This window comes from Erythrolamprus reginae, chromosome 1 (genome assembly GCF_031021105.1).
Source record: "Erythrolamprus reginae isolate rEryReg1 chromosome 1, rEryReg1.hap1, whole genome shotgun sequence".
Classification (NCBI taxonomy): Eukaryota; Metazoa; Chordata; class Lepidosauria; order Squamata; family Dipsadidae; genus Erythrolamprus; species Erythrolamprus reginae.
This window is the reverse complement of record NC_091950.1, coordinates 331,996,941-332,004,042: the sequence shown is the minus strand read 5'-3', so window position 1 is coordinate 332,004,042 and position 7,102 is coordinate 331,996,941.

Here is a 7,102-nt window from a genome sequence, read left to right as displayed (position 1 = left end):
AGAAGAGTATAGTAATGAGAAAGCTTGTAATCAATACCAGGAAAGAGAAAAGATTCTATTCTTTACAGAGGAGTTATGGAAGTCTTGTTGAGCTAAAAGAGCAGACTATGCAATGTAATAGGTTATTAATTCTCTTTTAGCCTAAACAAATCTAATTAACTTCAAAAGAAAACATTTAGCCCTCTTTTTTTGTACCAACTCCCAAATTAAAGTAGTTTCTCCTTCACTTCCTGGCTGAATTTCAACTGCTTGGTGGAAAGTGAGATGAATAATAAAATCATTCAGAAAGGTCAAGGAACTGGTCGTTCATTTTCTCAGCAAGGAAAATTTAAAATAAAGAATATAGAAAATATTATTTCTATAAATTTCCTTTAAATAAAAATAAAATAAAATAAAGGTAATTTTTTTAGCCTCTGATCTTCTATTTTTATAACTAAGGCAGTTAGTTTAAGGGGAAATGAAATGTTTCTCATTAATCAAATGAAACTAGAGAAACACAGCCTTTCTCTTTAAATAATATTGTAACATATAGGCCCAGATACATTCAATAAAAGGGCCTCATAAGTAGATCAAGTATGAAGGAGAAAAGTATGGAAAAAAGCTCTCTCATTGGCTAGCAGTCATAATCAAACCTCCAGTCAGAGGATGTGTATCATTGAACATTAAATGTGCTGTTGGAGGTTGAAAACAACTGTGTGAAGCTGGAAAAGACCTATTTCTTTTGTGTTATAAATTGGTTATGGGGGGGGTCTCACTTTTTCACACATATATAACAGTATTCCCAATTCATGGACCTCCTGTACACAATTCCACCATAAAAGGAAAGAGGTTGATCAGATTGTCATTTTAATAATGGTTTTTCATCATTGGAGGCTATGTATGATCTGTGAAATAGCCTACTTACTAAAAATGGGAGGGAAAGTAAGGGTCAAATTTAATTTTGCTTCTTGAGAACATCATTTTTAAATGAAGTGGACCTCACAATAAATATGTCTTTAGATGGGTGCCCTAAAGACAGGTGTTACATAAATCTGACAACATGGTTTGGACAACATTACATTAGCTCAGCAAAAACATCAGAAGGTAATTAACTGAACTAAAAATGTAAATTAAAAAAAACAATCACAAAAATGGTAATAAAACAGATTCTCAACTTTACAGAGTGGTGGCCCTATAAGGTTTCAGTGAAGATTGACCTAACTAACTTGACATTGATACTAATATCAATATTAACTGATGTCAATATCCCTCTGAATCACACATTCAGGAATCTGTTCTGAACAATGCAGTTTACAATTATGTTATTCAGAAAACTCCCTGAAAGTAATTTCCTTTGAGATGGGTAGCTTTGATAATGAAAAGTGTAAGTTGCTTTACTTAGAACTGAAGACATAAGAAACATGATTTGCCTGTTGAGTGTAGTTGATAAAGTATGACATTTGGAGATAATTCATATTATTTAAGTTGCTTAATAAAAATAATGCTAATTTACACAGACAATTCAAATCAGTTACACTGTCAACGTAGAAGAGTTGAAGGACCAGGTTAGAGACAGACCAGTAAAAAACACCTATCATATTTTTCGGAGTATAAAACACACCTCGCCCCCCCCCCCCCTCCCAAAAAAAGGATGAAAATCTGGATGCATCTTATACTCTAAATGTAGTTTTTTCTAAGCATTTTTTTTCAGCTCTAACAATCTTCATGGCTCTTACCAGCTTGCTTCTCTTGGGAAAGTTTTTTTCCCCAGCCTTCAGTCTTTGCAGGCTTTTTTTCATTGCTACTGGCTCTGAATACGTTTTTTTTAATCCCTAACCGGGGCATAAAACAATGTGCTGAAGCTGACCAGACAAAGTACACTATCCAGATGAATAGCGTAGGCAGATTTTTTCCCCCTATTTTCCTCCGCAAAAACTAAGGTGTGTGTTATACTCCAAAAAACATTGTATATGTGGTTGCTAAGAGTTAACATTGACTTGAAGGCATGTCATCAATTAAAAAAGACTTTCCTGGTTAAGAGGCATCAACAATCATAAACTCACTTCTGATTAGAAGTGAGAGGATGACGCAATATAATTTTGTGGCCAAGAGTCTTACTGAACTGAATAAGAATATTCAAAATTTTGCTTGACTTTATATATTAATATTTATCATAAAACACTATTATTCACATCAATTGTATTAAAAAGGAATAAATAGAAATGAACTACTTCCTTGGGTGTTTTAAGTCTGAGTATTTTCGATACCAAACAGCTAAATCTGTGCATCACATTTTTCCCACTCTGCCTGAAAAGCGGAGGAAAAAAGGATATTTTGATTCATCTGCTCAAATATATGCAGACATTTGATTGATTCTCAGTTACTGGAACAGCTAAATTAACATTCCTGTCTTAACCAGTGATCTTCACATCAGGAGATACTATTATTGGGGTCTTTATATTGTTGCCCATATATAGAATACATTGGTTTATGGTAAGGACCAAAAGCAATATAAGAAAACCTGGACCCACAACTGCCTTTATCTATTTCCGGTGGCATCACAAAAAACATTGGTCTGAGTAAGGACCCATAAGTGGCTCTGGAGAAGACATCCAGAAATGTTAAAAGTTCTATTAAAATAGCCTGTCTCAATAAAGTATAATGCCAGTCATCCTGTGGAGTTAGTTTCCTTGTTTGTCTTTTTTATAGGGCTTCCCAAGGTCTCTAGAGTCCAATTAAATGCCAAATGACAGCATGACAAAGATTAACACATTTCCTCCCTTTTCTCAACATCTGTACTACGTAATGAAGCTCTAGGTACATTGCTGTCTATTGGTCCAGCAGATACCAGCAACACAATATCCATGGGTTCCTTGGCTTCCCCGCAACCCTGCACAGAGCCTTTGATGGTTTAACCCCTGTCCTTTAAGATGTTAAGCTGTTTTACCTGTGCACAATTCTTAGGAGCAGACCCTCAAATACTAGTAAGCAGTAAAAACAATGCAAAGCAAGGGGTGAATTAGCACCATTTCCATCCCCATTGAGAAATATCGCTTAGTAAAAATACACTGCTCAAAAAAATTAAGGGAACACTCAAATAACACATCCTAGATCTGAATGAACACATCCTAGACATAATCAAAACATTTAAATATGTTAAAGGGTTAAATAAGGTTCAGGAGAGAAGTGTTTTTAATAGGAAAGTGAACACAAGAACAAGGGGGCACAATCTGAGGTTAGTTGGGGGAAAGATTAGAAGTAACGTGAGAAAATATTATTTTACTGAAAGAGTAGTAGATGCTTGGAACAAACTTCCAGCAGATGTGGTTGGTAAATCCACAGTAACCAAATGTAAACATGCCTGGGATAAATATACAATATATCCATCCTAAGATACTTCTAAAATACAGAAAATAGTATAAGGGCAGACTAGATGGACCATGAGGTCTTTTTCTGCAGTCAATCTTCTATGTTTCTATGAATGAATGAAATATTCTCATTGAATTCATTATTCTATACAAAGTTGAATGTGCTCACAACAAAATGAAATTGATTGTCAATCAGTGTTGCTTCCTAAGTGGACAGTTTGATTTCACAGAAGTTTGATTTACTTGGAGTTGTATTCTGTTCTTTAAGTGTTCCCTTTATTTTTTGAGCAGTGTATTTCTTTTACTGCAGGTACCATTCTCTCAAGGATGAGCTGAAATAGTCAAATCTTGGTAGTTTTTCTAAATGCCATCATGGTGTGTGCAGACTTGATCTCAGGTGGACCAGTTTTCCAAAGGAAAATCAGTAACAGAATACAGTGGAACCCCGACATACGAAATTAATTGGTTCCGGAAGGAACCTCGTATGTCGAAGAGCTCGTAGGTCGAAGCATTGTTTCCCATAGGAAACAATGGAAAAGTGATTAATGCGTGCAAGCCCGAGGGCTGAGGGGAAAAGACGTCGGCTGAGGGGTGCCCGGTGCTTCGGAGCCGGCATGGGGGGGCTTTCCATGCCGGCTACGATCTTTTCAGACAGGCGCGCCGATTCTCCGCTCATTCCGGGTGAGCGGCGAATCGGCGCATCTGTTTAAAAAGATCGTAGCCGGCATGGAACATCCCCCCATGCCGGCTACGATCTTTTTAGACAGGTGCGCCGATTCTCCGCTCACTCCGGGTGAGCGGCGAATCGGCGCATCTGTTTAAAAAGATCGTAGCCGGCATGGAACATTCCCCCATGCCGGCTACGATCTTTTCAGACAGGCGCGCCGATTCTCCGCTCACTCCGGGTGAGCGGCGAATCGGCGCATCTGTTTAAAAAGATCGTAGCCGGCATGGAACATCCCCCCCATGCCGGCTACGATCTTTTCAGACAGGCGCGCCAATTCTCCGCTCACTCCGGGTGAGCGGCGAATCGGCGCATCTGTTTAAAAAGATCGTAGCCGGCATGGAACATCCCCCCCATGCCGGCTACGATCTTTTCAGACAGGCGCGCCAATTCTCCGCTCACTCCGGGTGAGCGGCGAATCAGCGCATCTGTTTAAAAAGATCGTAGCCGGCATGGAACATCCCCCCCATGCCGGCTACGATCTTTTCAGACAGGCGCGCCGATTCTCCGCTTTTAGCAGTGAGCGGAGAATCGGCGTGCCTGTCTGAAAAGATCGCCGCCGGTCCGGTGGGGTTTTGCAGCAACCTCCGAGCCCAGACGCGCTTTCTCGAAAGGGCGGAGAAAGCCCTCTCTCGCAGCGAAAGTGCTCCCAGCCAGGGAGAGCGTTCAGATCCCCCCACCCCCAGCAGAAAGCGTTCAGATCCCCCCACCCCCAGCAGAAGCCAAGGACTCACGAAGCGCTGGATACGCGGAGAAGAGCCAGGCTGGTTTGCTTTGCTTCCTTCCCCTGCAGAGCCGAATAAAGCGTCACGCCCCCCTGACGCTTTTGGCGGCAAAAGAGCCCAGCATCACTTCAGAAGCCGCCGAAAGCGTCAGAGGGGCATGACGCTTTATTCGGCTCTGCATCAGCTCGGAAGCAAAGCAAGCCCGCTCGGCTCGTATCCCGAATGGAAGCTCGTGAGTCGAGCAAAAATTTCTCTACTCTCCCAGCTCGTATCTCGAGTAGCTCGTAAGTAGAGCTGCTCGTATGTCGGGGTTCCACTGTACAATAACTTGTATTTAAAGAAATGCAAAGGATGCCCTCCCTTACAAATTTTGTTGAATGGACACAGATTACTTAGAGAACGTAGTCCCAAAGAAGACTAATTTTTGAGCTATCTAAGGCTTTTAGGAGAAACCCGCCCATATTTCCACCTCTTACAATACTACATAACATGGTATCAACAATAGAGACCTTCGAATTTCTAGATTCGACCAAATCACAAGATCTAAAATAGACACCTAAATTCAAAAATGTCATCAAAAAGCACAACAAAGAATGTTCTTTCTGCACCAACTCAGGAAGCTCAAACTGCCCAAGGAGCTGCTGATACCGTTCTACAGAGGAATTATTGAGTCTGTCATCTGCACATTGTTGCAACCCAACAAGATAGTCACAGACTTCAGAGGATAATTAAAACTGCAGAAAAAACAATTACTGGCAACCTGCCTCCCACTGAGGACCTGTATACTACACCAGTCAAAAAGGGGCCATGAAAATATTTACAGACACCTCACATCCTGGATAGAAACTGCTTCAACTCCTACCCTCCTATTATTCTATAGAGCACTGCACACAAGAACAACTAAACACAAGTTTTTCTCCCGAATGCCATCATTCTGCTAAACAAATAATTCTCTCAACACTGTCAAACTATTTTCTAAGTCTGCACTACTATTAATCTTCTCATCGTTCCCATCACCCATCTCCTCCCATAAATGTAACTTTGTTGCTTGTATCCTTATAATTTATATTGACTGGTTCCTAATATGATTCGATTGCTTATTTGTACCTGGACAATCATTACACTTTGTACCTTAGGATTCTTGACAAACTTATATTTTCTTTTAGGTACACTGAGAGCATATGCACCAAAGACAAATTCCTTGTGTGTCCAATCACACTTGACCAATAAAATTTCTATTCTATTCTATTCTGTTCTGTTCTGTTCTGTTCTACTGTACTCTACTCTACTCTACTCTATTCTATTCTTGAAGGTGACAGCTATCATTATCAATTCCAGCAGGAAATAATAATAAATCATGTGATTTAATTACACTCTTAAGATCTCTATTCATGTGACTGCTTGGTTGATTTGGAGCATTTAATTCTTGAGCTAATGAATTTGTTTCATGAGATCTCTGCAACATTTAATAAAAATCACATGATGCATCCAGAGCTGAAATAAAACTGAGGAGACTCCTGTTCTGGATCTGAAGTAATTAGGAAAACTTTGAATCAGTCCTGGGGGAATTTAGATTCAAATGAATCCTGAGTCACAGAAGTTCATTAAATGGATTATCTTTGCAGGCCAATCTGGAGGAGGGAGTACTGTTATCTGCAGGGAAGGCTGAGTATATGTTTAACAAAGAGAGAATAAAAGTGAAAATGCCATCTTGCTCTGCAAGAGTCCCACTTAAAAAAAAAGTTAAAATGAGAAAGAGAAGGTGCCACTGCTGCTACAATGACCTATCAATAAAAATGGAGATGGAGCAACCAGGTGACACGTCTGTCTTTTCATTTTTATTCTTGTCTCTAGAAAAAGGGAGAGGAACAGGAAGAAGAAGAAAAAGAAAGAGATTGACATTTGCTTTGGGACAGGAAAGGAGAACCAAAGATAGTTAAGGAGGAGAAAATAGAGAAATGAAATGCCTAGGGGAGAATATGTCTAATAGGGAGAAGATATCTTCAACCTTGACATTTGTCTCTTTCGTATCAATCTGTCCCCAAAGGACTGACTGACATGGGAAATAGATTGATTATAACATCAGCATGGGATCTCTGCCCCTGCCTCAAGCTTATTGGAACCATTGTCTAAGGAGATTCTCAGTCAGCCAAGAAGCAAATGTGCTTCTTAAAAGGCAACTGGATTTGGTCTTCAAGACATTTTACGTCTCATCCAAGAAGCTTCTTCAGTTTTGATGAATGATGGAGAATAAAAGGATTTATATTTCTTCAGGCATATAAATATAAATCTTTCCATCCTCCACC